We start from the raw sequence: 16312 nt of genomic DNA on the forward strand, positions 1-16312 counted from the left end.
CATTTTTCTTAATACAGTGAAACAGCTTCTCTCCAGTATCCAGTTCAACATAAAAATAAGGTGTCCCTGGCTGTGCAATCTAAAAGAGTGGGAATAAAGGTGATGCTGAACTGTTAGCCAGCATTTAACACAGTGGAAAAACCTGAATTTCTGAGCCAGCTGCGAAAAGTACAACTAATGTGACTACTGATCACTAGCAGAAAGTGGTCAGAGTAGCTGATTTTCAAATGCACACTATGAAATGTTCAAATATAAAATTCACATAAAACAGTACTGAAAAACCCAGAAAGAGCTTGTAAGATAAGTAATCCTGTTGCAACTGCCAACCATCAGAGTGTGGGTAGAAAGCCTAACTTTGCCAGTATGGGGGTCACGTGTCTTCTACTGCTGGGACACACTACGCACAGCAAGATGACACATACAGACCTTAAGTTTCTGTGAGGGTAACATGAAATTGACCAAAAAAGCTAGCAAATTAAGTTCTAGGTTAACTCAATTTGTTATTGTAGAAAAAGTGTTAAAGAGCAGAAGCACAGCTAAGTTTCTTGGCTTTTGTTAACTCATGAGATAACACTGTTTAGGCACACCATAGGGAGATAGTGACTAGGCTGGAAAGCAGAAGTCCTACAAAACACATTGGGAGCAAGTCTTCATCAGCCTGCAACCCAGCTAGAAAGAGTCTTAACTGAAGTTTTTGATCAAAAACCTGTGATAATTGGTTTAACTTTAAACATTTGTGTGTTGGTTTGTGACACAAGCTTAAAATGACAAGTCTAGTTTATATGCATCCAGATTAATGGAATACCTGTACTGTAATAGTATCACATGTTCTTTTTCCCTAGAAGGCCATACACCTGACTCATAACAGCAAAGGTGGTAACACAGGGCAAAACAGCATTTGCTTAGGCTAATTTGGGCCTAGCTATTGGTTCATAGCTTTTACCATATTTCTTTCTGCACAACCTCAGAGGTGCGGCCGGAGACATATTCCCACCCAAGCACTATTCTGTCAAGCTGTTGACTGGAAACGAGGACTTGGCAATTCTACACATTAGAATCAAGGTTGGTCAAGAAACGTTTACCAATTATTAGCATGCTCAGGATCATGGGCGGTGGGTGAACCCCAGCATAGCACCGTAGAGCACCCACGGAAAAAAAATAGTGGGTGCTCAGCACCCACCAACGGCCCACCGATCAGCTCCTCCGCCTCCTCCGGAGGCACTGGCAGGCTGGGGGAGAGAAGGGGAACCAGTGGGGTCAGGAAGTGGCGGAGCGAGAGTGGGGCATGCTCAGGGGAGGGGGCAGAATGGGGTGGGAAGAGGCAGAGCAGGGGTGGGAAGGGGCGGGGACAGAGCAAGGGCGGAGCCTTGGGGGGGCTGGGGCAGAGGTCAAGCACCCCCAGGGTAATTAGAAAAAGTCAGCACCTCTGAACCCTGGGCTCGGGGAGGTTAGTCCGTGCCCTTCAAAGTTTTCAAGATGCCACCAGCACTATGGGATTAAAACATCTCATGGCAGAAGACCAAGGTTCAAAAACCTCAAAGCATGTCTACACCACAAAATTAGGTCAACCAAAGTTATGTCAACATATAGCTGCCACAGTAATTAAAATCACTTTTCCACATCCACACTACACTCCTTGTGTCGGCAGTGTGCGTCCTCACTAGCAGCGCTTGCATCGAAGCAGAGAGCAGTGCACTATGGGTAGCTCACCATCTGGTGCAGAGTGTTTTGGGAAGGGTTTGCAAAGCCTCATGGGGGCAAACAAGTCATGCAGGGGTGACAAGGAACATGGTTTCAACATCCCATGATGCAGTTTTCTCCATCCCATATTATCATTTGTATCCCATTATGTTTCACACATCTTTTCAAAAGCCTCACAAACCTGCACATACACAATCTCTGACACAAGCATGGATCCTGCACTGCTTTTCAGTATTGTGCTGACCGTTATGAACACAATGCGCTTAGAAGCAGCACATTTCTTCTGGACTGGCATTCAAGGGAGGTCAGAGAGAGCTCGGGGCTCAGGACTGACCCAGATGGACTTTGCTGTAACTTTCTGTTCTCTTGCTCACCACAGACTTTCTACACTGTGTTCCAGACATCTAATAAATCCTTCTGCTTTTTACAATACTGTCTGAGAGTCACTCCTGATTAAGGAATTTAAGGGTGCATTGCTCCCTTTGTGGCAGAGGTAGGATGGGGTGCTGGCGCCTCACCACTCCCGAGTCATTACGTCCGCTTCTCTGTGGGCGGTCAGTGACGGCCTCTTGGCCTTCCTCTCTACTATCACCCGTCTGGCACAATAGCGCAGCCTCGCGGTCAGAGTCCATATAAACCCCCTTATGAGCGGGGTAGCGCGGCCTCGCGGCCATCTAAGATCCCTCACGGTGAGGGGGTGGGGGGACTCAGGCCCGCCCTCTCCACTGAGCCCCGACCCAGGTAGCGGCAAGCTCTCCTTGCCCCACGCTTGGCGAAGATCCAGCTGCAACACGCCAAGTGTCACCACAGCTCTAACGCTGTTTGTCTCTAGAGTTCCCCTGGGTCACTTCCTACCATGAATACCAGTTCATCTGGGGTGGGGGGTCCTCCGGTCTGTTTCTCCCGTGACGTCCCCCATTGGGGTCTCAGGTAGTGCCTCAGCTTGGCTGGATCCTGGCGCGCAGGCTCTCTCTCTTCAGGAACTAGCAGCGTGCGTCCTCCTCCTCCAGTGGTCAGCCCAGACTGAACTGATCTGCAGGCTTTTATACCTGATCTCCAGTTGGAGCATGCCCAGCAGAGCTTCCGGGACGTGGCTTCCTCTGCAAGGATGGAAGGGTTAACTCCCACGGTATCAGTACAGGGCCGCTCTGCCCCATCACACGGGGTAACATACTGAAGGGGTCCTCCTAGGGGCTGTTCCACAGCCGTGCGAGAGCACCGGACCTCTGGATTCTGTCACAATTGCATCATTATGCAGGTTTGGGATGACGAGAAATTGCTGCAGAACTTTTGGATGTACAAGGCCACATTAATGGAATGGTGCACGAAGCTCGCCCCAGCCCTCCAGTGCAGCAACATGAAAATGAGAGCTACACTCATGCTGGAGAAGCGAGTGGCAATCACTGTGTGAAAGCTGGCCATGCCAGATTGCTACCAATCAGTCAGGAATTAATTTGGAGTTGGGAAATCTACCGGGGGGTTGCTGTGATGCAAGTGTGCAAGGCCATTAATTGTGTCCTCTTGGCAACATGCAGGACCTTTTGAATGTTTTGCAGCAGTGGGGTTTCTAAATTCCAATGGGGGCAATAGCTGGCACACATCTCCCTATTTTGGCACCAGACCACCTTGCCAAGGAGTACATCAACAGAATGGACTACTTTTCTATGGTATTGCAAGCACTGGTGGATCACCAGGGATGTTTTACTGACATCAACCTGGGCTGATCAGGGAAGGTGCATGACCTGCGCATCTTTAAAGACACAGAAAGATGTTCAGAAAGATGCAAGCAGGGACTTCCTTTCTAGACCGGAGGATTACCATTGAGGATATGGAAATGCCAATAGTGATCCTTGGAGACCCAGCCTACCCGTTACTCCCATCGCTCATGAAACCTTACACCAGCCACCTTGACAGCAGCAAGGAGCGCTTCAACTACAGGCTCAGCAGGTGCAGGACTGTTGAAGGTGCTTTTGGCTGTTTGAATCGTCGCTGTCTACTCACGGGATTGGACTTTCATGAAAAAAAAATATCCCCAGGATTATAGCTGCTTGCTGCGCGCTTCATAATATTTGTGAAGCAAAAGGGGAAAGCTTCTGCCAAGGTGGAATATGGAGGTGGAACATCTGGCTGCTGATTTTGAGCAGCCAGATACCAGAGCTATAAGAAGAGCTCAACAGGGAGCTTTACAGCTCAGAGAGGCTTTGAAAGACCATTTCAAAAGTGAGGCACAGTAATGAGTGTTCTTGTAGTGTTCTCTGCTTGGCATTGTTTTCTAGCATTCTGGTCTGAACCTTATGAGTGCTGTGTGTGTGGTAATAACACATTGCAAGTGCACCTATTGCTATTATCTTTGAAGGATGTCAGTCCCAGCTACCACATGTTGTGAACTATTAAAGATTAATTAAGTTTCCATAAATAGACTTTTATTCCAAACTCATGCAAACAAAAATAACTGTAACTGAATGAAACTATATAAATACAGGGAAAAGAACCTTTGACGGGGAAAGAACAGTCATTCTCATTTCAAACACAAATACACCAACTGTCTCTCTCATAGGTCAGTGTACGTGCAGCTCTGATTGTGTGTACTCTCCCTCGGGGTGGAGTGGTAGGGGTAATGCAGTGGCCATGAAACATATGTGGAATGTAGGGGCAGGGAGCATAGGGAGGTCCCAGAATGCAGTTATCGATAGACTGCAGCAGGAGGCAAGCAAGGATTACTTGGACCTGCAGGTCTATAAGAATCTCCAGCATGTCCATCTGGTGCTTGAGAAGCGCTAACATGACTTGCTGCATGTGTCTGTCCTTTTCCTCTGTGTTTCTCCTCTCTGCACTATCCCTTTCCATTCTGTCCACAAGGGTGCTCCTCCAAGCCCTCTGCTCGGTATGTGCAACACCAGAGGCTTGCAGGATCTCGTGGAACATGTCCCTCATCCCCTTTCTTCTCATCATCTGAGCCACTCCAGTGGTGTGGATGGAGAGACCCTCAAGGCCACATTTCCAGCTGCAAAAAGCACAATGCATAGAGGTACTTTTGTGAGTGTTTTCACTCCCCTTGATCCACATAAGTTACAAGCACTACATGCTCTCTTGGGATTCATAGAGCACGGCAGCAGTCCCAGCCATGATTAAGGCTGCGAGTCCGTCATAAAGGTCACGGATTCCGTGACCTCCATGACTTCTGCAGCGGCTGGTGCTGGCTCAGGGACTGCCCAAGCTGGGCAGCCCCTGGGCCAACAGCAGCAGTTTGGGTGTGTGGGAGGGGGCTCAGGGCTAGGGGCAGGGGGAGTGTGGGGGGAGGGGCACTTACCTTGGGGTGGGAGGCTCCCTGGCTCCCACTGACATGGCCCCCTTGCAGCTCCTAGGCTGCCGAGGGGCAGGGTGATCCACACCACATGCTGCCTGCAGGCCCCACCCCCACAGCTCCCATTGGCTGCGGTTCCCAACCAATGGGGCTGCGGCAGCCGGTGCTTGTGGCGGGAGCAGAGGGGCCCCTGCCTCCACCACCTAGGGACACGAAGCAGGGTAGGAAGCCCCTCCCAGCCCCGCCAACCCACCCACCCCCAAGCACGGGTCCCGGGCCACTTCCAGCAGCGCCCCTGGACCGCCCCTCCCAGAGCACCCATGGCCACCCACCCAAGTTTTAGTCAGGGCGGGTATTTTTAGTAAAAGTCATGGACAGGTCACAGGCCGTGAATTTTTGTTTATGGCCCGTGACCTGTCCATGACTTTTACTAAAAATACCCGTGACTAAAACATAGCCTTAGCCATGATGATTATGCCCCGGGGGAATAAGTGGGCGATTTTGGACAATAATAGGGGTGAGCACATGGGCATCAGTATATGTCGATAGGGCAACTGAATGGAATACTGGCACTGTTTTCCACAGGCGGTGGTAATTTTAGCTGATATCTCACTCCCAAGGGTAACAGAGGCTGAAAGAGAACAGCTCCTGAACGAGTCTGGCTGGAGACTGGATCCATATGCTACTAGCCTGTGTGCTGCATTGGTGCCTGCTGATGTAATTGCTCACTGGTGTGAGAAAGTGTCCTACTGCAGTGGAAGAAATAAAGCTGTCCTCCCCAGAAACCTTCAGCAGAGGACTGCAGACTTCCTCCAGGAAAGTTTTCTTGAGATCTCTATGGAGGATTCCCGGGACATCCCAATGCACAAAAACAAACTGTTCCACAGGGCCCCCTCTGCCTAGCTGTACAGGGGAATGAGAGGCAGACAGTGAAATAACCAGTAGAGGTAGAGTTGCTATCTCTTCTTGCCTGATTAAAAAAAGAGTAAATGAACAGGTGTCCCTGCAAAATCAAAACAAACAGCATACTTACTAGAGGTTCCATCCCCTGCATCAGGCTCGCCGGTGCTGGATAGTAGGGACTCTCCGGCGGTCAGAAAGAGGTCCTGGCTCACTGCACCACTGCATTCCCCCAGTCGCCTGTCCTCCAAAACTACTACTCCTCGTGCATCACCTCCTCCTCAGTGTGCACTGCAGGGGCCGCTGCTTCCAGCTCCCCTGAAATATCCACGGGGCTTGTGGTGGTGGTCTCCCCCAAGGAAGGCTTGCAGCTCCGTGTAGAACCAGCCTGTCTGCAGTTCCACACCAGAGTGACAGTCTGCCTCCCTTACCTTCTGGTACACCTGCAGCAACTCCTTGATTTTTACATGGCACTGCTGCATGTGCTGGTTGTAGCCCTTCTCCGCCATGCCCCCAGCGATCTGGCCATAGATGTCAACGTTTCTACAGATGGATCAGACCTGTGCCTGCACAGCCTCTTCTCCCCACAGACCATGGAGATCCACCACCTGCTGTGTACTCCTGGCAAGAGCACCTTTGCTGCGTGGCGCCAACATGGTCAGCTGGGCAGTTGCTATTTGAGCTCTCTATACCAACCATACATGAAATAGAATTTAAAATTGGTGGGGCTTTAAAGGGGGAGGGACATGTACATGCATACCTGACTGCCAGGCAGCGGAGTTCTAAAAGGTGACCAGAGCAGTTATGCTGGGGCATCGTGGGACACCTCCTGGAAGCCACTAAAGTAGACATAAGTAATGCAGTGTCACTGATATTGTGTCAACCAAACTATGTTGACCTAAGCACCATGCCTCTCGTGGAGGTGGAGTTACTAAGTGGGCGGAGAGGGCAAGTTACATCGGCGGGAGCAACATTTTAGTGTAGACGCTTACAGAATTAGGTCAACGTAAGCTGCCTTGCAAACAAACAAACTCTGTAGTGTAGACCAGGCCTCAGAGCTGGGACACCAGAACCCCTGGTGCAGGTGGGGACGAGTTCAAACAGTTGCAGCAAACTGGACATCCACTGAAGAATAGGTCTCATTGCCTCTTGAATGAAGTCTATGTCTCGCCTATGGATGCAAAAATATTTCTGCATTAAGACAAAGTTCAGGATCTATCAAACCTGTGTACTGCCTGCACGGCTATATGGGTCAAAAACCTGGACCCTCCTACAAGCAGACTTGGAGCAGCTAGAGGCATTCTATGTGTGCTGTCAGCATCAAATGCTGGGCATAAAATGGTTCAACTTTGAGCAAGATTTGGCCTTCCTCCAATTGCTTGCTCTTTGGCCATGTTGCCAAGATGGCCAAAAACATCCCAGCTCATTGTGCTCGCAAACTCTCCACTGATGTAACTTGACCCTACCTGGCATTGCTTGCGGGACAGCCCAGAGATTCGTGGATTCTCAGAATTGAGTGAGATCTGGGAACTTCACTCTACAATGTCTGGTACAATGCCATCATCCAAAACTTCCTGTCAGAGTGATTAAGCACTGGAATAAATTGCCTAGAGAGGTTGTGGTATCTCCATCCTTGGGGATTTTTAAGAGCAGGTTGGACAAACACCTGTCAGGGATGGTCTAGATAATACTTAGTCCTGCCTTGAGTGCAGGGATTGGACTACATGACCTCTCAAGGCCCCTTCCAGTTCTATGATTCTATGGTCACTCCAGCTGTGCAATGGCCCTCAGTATATTGTGCACATTTGATGATGGTGATGGTGAATTTATAAAACACCACAGGGAAAACTGTGCATGTCTGAAATTTGTTACCAACTCACTGGTCCTGTTTTTCAGTACATTCCTAGGCACATATGAACATGAATATATTGCATGCACACCCCCACTTTCTGCATGCACACAGCTAGCCTACTATGTGTGTCAAACCCAATTTGGGTGGCCTCTGTCATGCAGACCTTCATCATTCACTAGTGCAGCATGGGGCTATAGTACCTTAAATCCATTTGGAAACTAAAGTTGCTGAAGAATAAATAGGGTAACTTGCCAGGAGCTCCTTCCACCAGTGTTCTGTGATCTGCACCAGCTGCTTATTGGTGGCTGGGTGGAGTTTCAGGTGTCTATTTTGGCCTATAAAGCTCTAGATGGCCTAAGGCTTGCCTGCCTGCCTCAGATGCCTTTGCCCTTGTGAGCTGCTGACACAAGATCAATGAACGTGCTCAAAGTACAGCCTCCTTGGTTTACCAGAGAGGATGCTGCTAGTAGAACAGGGCCCTCAACTTAGAAATTCATTCCCTCGACTGAAACTGACTGAATATGCTCACCATTAGTACATGGTGAAAAGCATTTGGAGAATGCTGAGTTTGTAAAGCAGTTGTAGTGTTAGGGGTTCTGCAGGATCCAAGGACAGAGGAGTTCATTTCATGCTGATGTCTGGTTTTGTACACAGCAAGGCAGTTGGTCTGGCTAATGCTGTTTTTGTCTCAGTTTAGTTGAGTTTTACACATCCCAGCATGAAGCATCTTTAATTATTATTTTAGTTTGGTTTCAACATATAAACATTATTTGCACATCCAAGCCTGCTGAAAATCAAGCCCTTATACTTCCCAATGCACAGAGGGTATTATTAAACTTTTGCATTTTACAAACACATCTGTGCCATTGCCCAGAAGCTATCCAGTCAACTCCTCAGGATCATGAGGTATGATCTGGCCCTTCCTGTACTGAAGAGGTGTTAATACTCACTGTGCAAAGCAAGTCTGGTTTTATTCATGGCATCTAGCTCCTTTACGAAGTTAAATATTTTTGTTCCCATTTCCTCACAGGAGCTTTCTCTGAGCCAGACTTCAGCCTTGCTTGAAGTCAGGCTTTTCTGTGTAGTGCTGACCAGGCAGCTTGCATGAAGGTAAACCAGTGTGTGTCCAAATTAAAAGAAAAAGCATGGACCTAATTTTTGGCTTGTGCCTACTTCTGCTGCAGATTTCCAAGGAGTAACGGGTTTAAAGGACACAGCAAGCTACACTACTGTTAGTTATTACTTATTGATCAAACAACAAGGGCAGGAGCTTTCTAAACTCTATCCAGGCAAGTGCACCAAAAAGCCTGTCTGCTGGCATAAACTAGTATGAGTCCACTGGAGCAAATGGAGCACCTGCTCTTCCAGCAACAAATTCAGCTGACCTTGTGCACATGACTGGCACACCAGACGAAGACTTATTTCTTATATCCCCCTCACCTCAGACATTTCTGACTTCCCCAGGCTTCTGAGCTTTATTTACAGAAAGATGACTAATCTACAAAACATAAAGGGTGTTTTTATGAATTAAATCGTTAAGAAAACCGCTGAGAAAACTGCACCTACCTATGGGAATCTCTGGGATTTTATTCAAATAAAAGGAATAGGAGGTCATACAAGCAATGTTTCATTAAATGCTACATCAAAACATCTACCTACAGCAATTATTGATACAGGGCTTAGTGTTCAAAGATGCAGTGCACTTGCAGCTCACAACGTCTTCACCTGGATGAGTAAGTACTCAGCATCTCTGAAAATCAGGCCTACAGTATCGTCTATTACAACAACTGCCTACAGCTAAATGCTGGTCATGTAAGGATACTTTTTGATGAAATGACAAACCAGAATGGATTAAGGTTAAATAAATGAGAAGTGAAAATCTTGTTTCATACTTGCGTGATATCAGAGTGCTCTGGGATTTCTAGTAATTCGATCTGTTGTTTTTGCACTTGTACAATAGAAGACTCTTTAATGTCTTCAGTAGCACAACAGTGAGTGGTACAGGAATCACCTGGAGATGGATGACACAATAAGAAAAAGACACAAAGCATACTATTCTTCTAGATAAGGCAATAAATCCATCACGGAGGTTTGCACACCCCTCAGTACTGTCTGTCATCATGTGAGACAGATGATCACCTGTCTCTACAGACTTAAACTTATGAGGCAGGTCTGCCTTGTAGGAGCTGGAAGACTAACTGAAAACGAAAAGTTCTGGAAATGTTTTCATGACTGTCCTTCTCCTTTATACTCTTTGTGGTAGGTTGAGGCTGCTCTGACACTGTCACAGATCCGCCAGGCAGAAAACCACCACAATGCACCCTTCCATAATCAGTTCAGCAGAAACTGGTCACTGACCATCCATGTTTGTGAACACTGACCAAAGATTTGGTCAGGCAGAAAAGCTTAAAAGTACGTGCTGTATATCTCAGTACCCCAAATAGAGAGGAAAGCCTCCTGAATTATATGAAGCTCCCAATAAATGTTCTTGTCTATTGTCATTGTCCTTCAACAAACTCAGCTCTGTGCACTTGCTGTAACAGGAAAAATTAGCATATTCAAGTGGCCATTTAAGTGGTCACAGGGGTTTTACTTTTGTCCTGTTCCCCATCTACTGCTCACGGAATTTTTATCTACCATGTGGAATGCCAAGAAGGAAAAAAAGAAGAGGGGAGTTTGCCTATGCTTAGGTTTAAATGTGACTTGTCCCCTTTCAAAGCAGTTGAGGTTGTATTCTTACACTGCTGTGCTATAACCCTACCTGCAACCGGCAAAATCAGGACATGATCCGTTGATAAGACACCCTTAGCCAGGGCAAGACAGCACTAAAACATAACAAGAGGTCACAAAATATATAAGTTTGCTGTGAATAGCTGATAACTCAGACCTTGCCATTATAATTCCCTCCTGAACACAAAATACATTGAGTGACTTTCATGGCTAACCAGGCCCACCGTTGCAAGATTCAAAATACAAAAGCCACAAAACCTCCTATGCCCTACCTGAGAGGAGATTTTGTAGCAGTCTGACAATTTTCAGCTGACTTAGAAAAGGGTAAGGAACTGCAAAAAATTACTTTGAATGCAGGTGAGTTGGGCTTCAGCCAGTGTGGCAATGAATGGGATTTATGGATAGGATGCAGACTGAAAGAAAATCCACTTGGGAATTTATGGTTGGAAATAAAGTAAACAATGAATTAATTTGATCCTATGATAGTTCATATTCAGCTCAAAATTTGGATTATATTCCACAGCAGCAGTAGTTTTAGGCAAGTGGAACAGACTCCTACCAACACTGTTTAACTCACAGTAGGTCACTGAATCAGGGTGAGGTGCTCCTACACAAGGGTCTCTATCTAGATAGAAAGTTATTAAAAACAAAACAAACAAACAAACACACACAAGAGACCACTCCAGACTATAAACTACAAAATTTAATCCTTAAGAAATGCATATGATTCTCATGATTTCAGTTGAAATTTTGTTGAAAGCCAGTAGGTTCCACTCAACAGGTTCCTAGCTCAGGACTGAGAGTCTCAAAGCCTTGTGACAAAGTGGTAATTTTCTGTAATATTTCTGTTAATCCTATATGTGCCTCATTTTCCCCACATACTTTGCACATACCCAGTGGGGGGGCAGGGGAGGAATTAAGGGCTAGTCTACACGGGCAGTGCTTTAACATGCCTTGTGTGGTCGCAGAGCAGTGCTGGGAGAGAGCTCTCCCAAAGCTCTAAAAAAACCCCACCTCAACGAGGGGCGTAGCTCCCAGCACTGGGGCACTGTTTACACTGGCGCTGTACAGCGGAGGGATGTTTTTTCACATCCCTGAGTGAGACAGTTGCAGCACTGTTATTTGCCAGTGTAGACAAGCCCTCAGTTTGCTCTCAGGACAGATTAAGAGACATCAAGGCTTGTGTGTCACTTTGCTGTCTGAGCGGGTCATTAAGAATACTGGCCAAAGCTGATCCATATCAATGGAAATTCCGAGAAGATAATGGAAAGCCCAATCATTGACATCTAGCAACCAATGATTCAAAGGGAGGAGGATTTCCCCACCTCACAACAGCGACATTGTAGAGTGTTGGAAAGGTAGATTTGTCCTGGCAGATTAAGACATTAAAGAAAGAGAGAGATGGAAGGGAGGAATAAGATGGGGTGAAAATCGATGCACTAGGAAAGAAAAATAGTAAGAACCTCAGGTTTATATTGCAGTTGCTCAAGACAGTCATGAGATGGTGAAGGTGTTTGGTTCCCTTTTTTTCACAGCATCTTTCAGGACTAGGAAAAAAGTCCCATGTTTCTCCTTCCCATTTATTTAAAAATTATGTTCATTTACTACAAGAAAAATAAAAAACTGGAAGATATTAAAACGCACCCCAAGAGATGCAAAAACATAACATCTCATTTAAAAACAAAAACAAAACACAGTAAAAGGTACAACGTGACAACACTGTACACACCTGTTACATCACTTACTACACCAAAGCCCTTAAAAACAATATTTACTAGTCTAGAGATTATCCAATCTTATGCTGCCCACTTGAGTGTAACGTGTTTATTAAATATGATAAATATCTATTTCGACATATCACAACTACCTTGGCTCCAATGCAATAATCAATATTCTTTCATCAGGAGTCTCAAAATATAAACATGTCTGAAAAAGAAAGGCATCAGTAACACATTAATCAGTCTCAAATGCAAGTCCACATGCATTCTTACTTTTATTGTAAGTCAATACTGTTTTATTACTTATTTGTAATTCTGTAGCACCTAGGAGCCCCTGTCGTGGACCAGGGCCTTATTGGGCTAGGCCCTGTACAAACACAGAACACACTTTTCCTATTAAGCTACATACATCATTCTCATGAACCAAAAATTAGAGACACCTCACCCAAAAATATTGATGGCAATTGATAAAGAAAACAAGTTCTCATTTAATGGAATCTGAAGAAAGTACTTATCAAAATATTTTTAAATGCATTAATCAAACAAGCCAGACTTCAAGTTGATGTGTTATAATGAAACATGCATTTCTTTGTATTTGAAAATAATATTTATTTTCTCATATGTGTAGGAGCAAGATTTACAATATTTTGCAGCTATTAATTTCTTCATTCTTAAGTGCTTGGGGTTGTAAATGAAGTGACAGGTAACATTTGTCATTTAACTCACTTTAAAAAAACAAATATAACTTACAAAATGTTTACAAATAAAGACACCCTTCCTTTCACCCACTTTAACTCAGAGACTCAAGAACTCACAAATGGCTGGGTTTTATGAAAAATAGTTACCTTTGTATGAATTGTCACTCAGAAACCAAAAATCAATTTTGGTAAAATAATCCAAGTTCTACATTTTGATTAATGTAGAATGAGCCTGGGGGCCAAAAGGCCAGAACTCCTGGGTTCTATTTCTGGCTCTGCCATGAACTAAGGCCAGGTCTACACTTAAAATTAAGGCTGTGAAAAATGCACACCCCTAAATGCCATAGCTACGCCAACCTAAACCCCAGTGAAGATGCACATATTGTCGCTTGGGGAGGTGGTATTCTTATGACAACAAAAAAAACCCTTTCATCAGTGTAGGCTGCATCTATGCTATGGGATTATGCCAGCATAGCTACAGCGCCACAGCTGCGTCCATGCAGTCTCCATAGTTTAAACATACTCTCAGTGAGTGACCTTGAGCAAGTCACTGCATCTCTTTGCTTCAGTTTCCCATCTGCAAATATGAGGATAAGTCATATCTGCAGTACCAACTTTAAAGGGGGTGTGAGCCTTAATATTTGTTCAATGTTTTAAAGATGGAAAGCACTATGCACATGTTAAGCATTGTGCTTCTAATTCACATTATATTTAGAGAAGTCTAATAAAATAAGCATTTGGCTTAATTTAACATTGTAGACCAGGAATGTTTTAATAATAATAATATATGGAGATATACCTATCTCATAGAACTGGAAGGGACCCTGAAAGGTCATTGAGTCCAATCCCCACCTGCCTTCACTAACAGAACCAAGTATGGATTTTGCCCCCGATCCCTAAGTGGCCCCCCTCAAGGGCTGAACTCACAACCCTGGGTTTAGCAGGCCAATGCTCAAACCACTGAGCTATCCCTCCCCCTTGCCAATGAGAGACATTATACAGTCACACACTTCTAATCTCATAGATCATTATGCAGAAGCAGAAATATAAAACTTACATCAAATTCTCCACTTTTCTTCCGAACAGCTTACACTATGTTGAACAACATTATTTTTTTCTTCAACACCCCCAAAGGCCAGTCTAGGAGAGAAATAAAGTAGAAATAAGGACAAGATGACCCCATAATGAGTTTGTGTAGCTATAATTTTTGAATTGATATTAAAAATTGTGACCCCCATCTCGCTTACAACCAAGGATTCACACACTCAATTCACCCTAGTGGCTGAGGAAAATCACTACTGTCTAAATGCTGATTAACACAAACAGATGCACTTTCCCAGAACAGGAGTCCTAAGAGTCACCAGGAGACAGACTGCCTGAAACCTCTGAGGATCAAGAAAAAACAAGTGCTGCCTCATGTAATGCACATCTCCCCAAAATAGACAATTTTTCTACAACCATGTCAACTTTATTACATAATATCGTGTAATTAAAACTTATATTGAAACGCACACACACAAGGGGCAGAGTTAGGATTGCATGAGGAGCCCAGATAACTAGCCTATCTTGAATTTTAGGTGTTTAAACCATAGAATATTAATGTTCTCTTTACATTTTTTTCTGAAACATTTTTGGTTTTAAATAAACAGAAAAAGCGTTTGATGCCACTGGACGCCCCTCCATTTGGGCTACAAGATATGGAACCCGTTAGCTCAGTCCTTACACACCTTCAGGCTTAATGGTGATTAAATGGTGATTAAAACCACTAAAAAAAGTTGTTATACTGCGCCTGCACAGTGCAATTTTCTGTTAAGAGGTATTAAAAAACAAAACATCGCAAAAGCGTTTTATTTACCGAAATCAGATTGGAAATACTTAGGCAACTTTTGAACGGTGTCATTACTTTTCCAGTTATCCTAGGTGGCAGCAATTATAGCAAGGTTGAAATTGCAACAGTTTCCATTATGAGGCCTGTTTTCCAACAACTTCCTCCTGCAGACCTCTCCTTCGGCACGGAGAGTCTCCCTGCCGGCCCGGCTATCGTAGCTACAAGAAAACGGGGGAAAGCGCCAGAGCGTATCAGGACGGGACCGCGCGGCTCGGGAGCAGCCAGCACAAGCGGCCCAGCGCGGCCCCCCGGCCGCAGCCCCCGGCGCTGGCAGCGCGGCCCTGGCGGGGGTTGGAACGGCTCGATCGGGGGCCCGCCCGGCGCAGGGCTGAAAGCAGCGGGCGCTCAGACCGAAATACCCGCCGCCCCGCCCACTGCTGAGCCCGGCCGGTCCCCGGCCGAGTCCGGCTCCGCCCGCACTCCCCGTAGCCCGGGGCCTAGCGCGGACATACCAGAACCGGCCCTCGGCGCGCAGCACGATGGTATGGCACCGACACGGCCCCCCTCACCCGGAACCAACAACCCTGATCACCCTGTGCATCACTCAAACCCTTCCCCTGAATCAATAGCCCGGCTTGCTGTGTGCGTCAGCTGATCCCTTCCCCCTGGAACCAGCTCCAAAACACCAGCCCACTCACCGCTAGCCAGGGACAGTCAGTCAATTATTTTTGGTCAAGGTCCAGCCCCCAGAGAAAATAATTTAAAAAAATCTGATAATAATTAGTAAATAAAAAGATTCCAAGGTCCTTTTAAAAGCATCTGGAGGTGCAGATTTGGCCTGTGGTCTGCCTATTGGCTACCCCCTGCCTCAGGCATTACTGTACTAAAACCTTCCCCCCCTCTCTGGAATCAACATCCTCTCTGACAGTGTGCATTAGCCCAACCCTTCCCTACAGCTACACTCACCATATATGTCAACTGCACCATTCCTCTGGCACTAAATTCACAGCTCCATAGGAGCGTGACACAAATTGCTCAGGAGTGTGTGTATTTTTTTTCCCCATCTCCTAGAACTGTAAGGGACCCTGAAAGGTCATTGAGTCCAGCCCCCTGCCTTCACTAGCAGGACCAAGTACTGATTTTGCCCCAGATTCCTAAGTGGCCCCGTCAAGGATTGAACTCATAACCCTGGGTTTAGCAGGCCAATGCTCAAACCACTGAGCTATCCCTCCCCCCATATATGTGTGTGTGCCGGTCGCTGACACTGTTTCCCCCAGAGCTAGCTGTGACAGATAGGGTTTCCAACTTCTAATCACACAAAACCGAACAGCCCTGCCTCGCCCCTTCTCCGAGACTTGCCTCCCACTCGCTCCACTCCTCTCCTTCCGTTGCTCACTGTTCCCTACCCTCACTCACTTTCACTGGGCTGTGGCAGGAGGTTGGGGTGCAGGGTTGGGTGGCCAAGCGGTGCTGCACAGTGCGCGCTGCCTTCGCAGGCGCCACCTCCTGCAGCTCCCAGTGGTTGTGGTTCCCAGCCAATGGGAGCTGCAGAGCTGGAGCTGGGGGCAGGGGCAGCGTGCA

The 16312-nt window shown here is 46.3% G+C and overlaps 1 long non-coding RNA gene and 1 other non-coding gene across 6 annotated transcripts; both read right to left on the reverse strand.

Moving 5' to 3' along the window:
* Nucleotides 1-4107: 4107 nt before the first annotated feature.
* LOC101954147 (uncharacterized) lies at nt 4108-15372 on the reverse strand. 5 transcript variants are annotated; one of them, XR_010589185.1, is made up of 9 exons: nt 15244-15372; nt 14759-14949; nt 13961-14043; nt 12355-12413; nt 11951-12091; nt 10519-10582; nt 9650-9768; nt 6039-7076; nt 4108-4705 (listed from the first exon to the last, which is right to left on the reverse strand). It is a non-coding gene; the product is annotated as an uncharacterized LOC101954147 (long non-coding RNA). The 5 variants fall into 5 exon arrangements; XR_509626.3 differs by lacking the exon at nt 11951-12091; XR_010589186.1 differs by lacking the exon at nt 10519-10582.
* Nucleotides 9933-10075, reverse strand: LOC112060582 (small nucleolar RNA SNORA12). The gene has a single exon (XR_002889869.1). It is a non-coding gene; the product is annotated as a small nucleolar RNA SNORA12 (small nucleolar RNA).
* Nucleotides 15373-16312: the final 940 nt, after the last annotated feature.

This window comes from Chrysemys picta, chromosome 7 (genome assembly GCF_011386835.1).
Source record: "Chrysemys picta bellii isolate R12L10 chromosome 7, ASM1138683v2, whole genome shotgun sequence".
Taxonomy (NCBI): domain Eukaryota; kingdom Metazoa; phylum Chordata; order Testudines; family Emydidae; genus Chrysemys; species Chrysemys picta.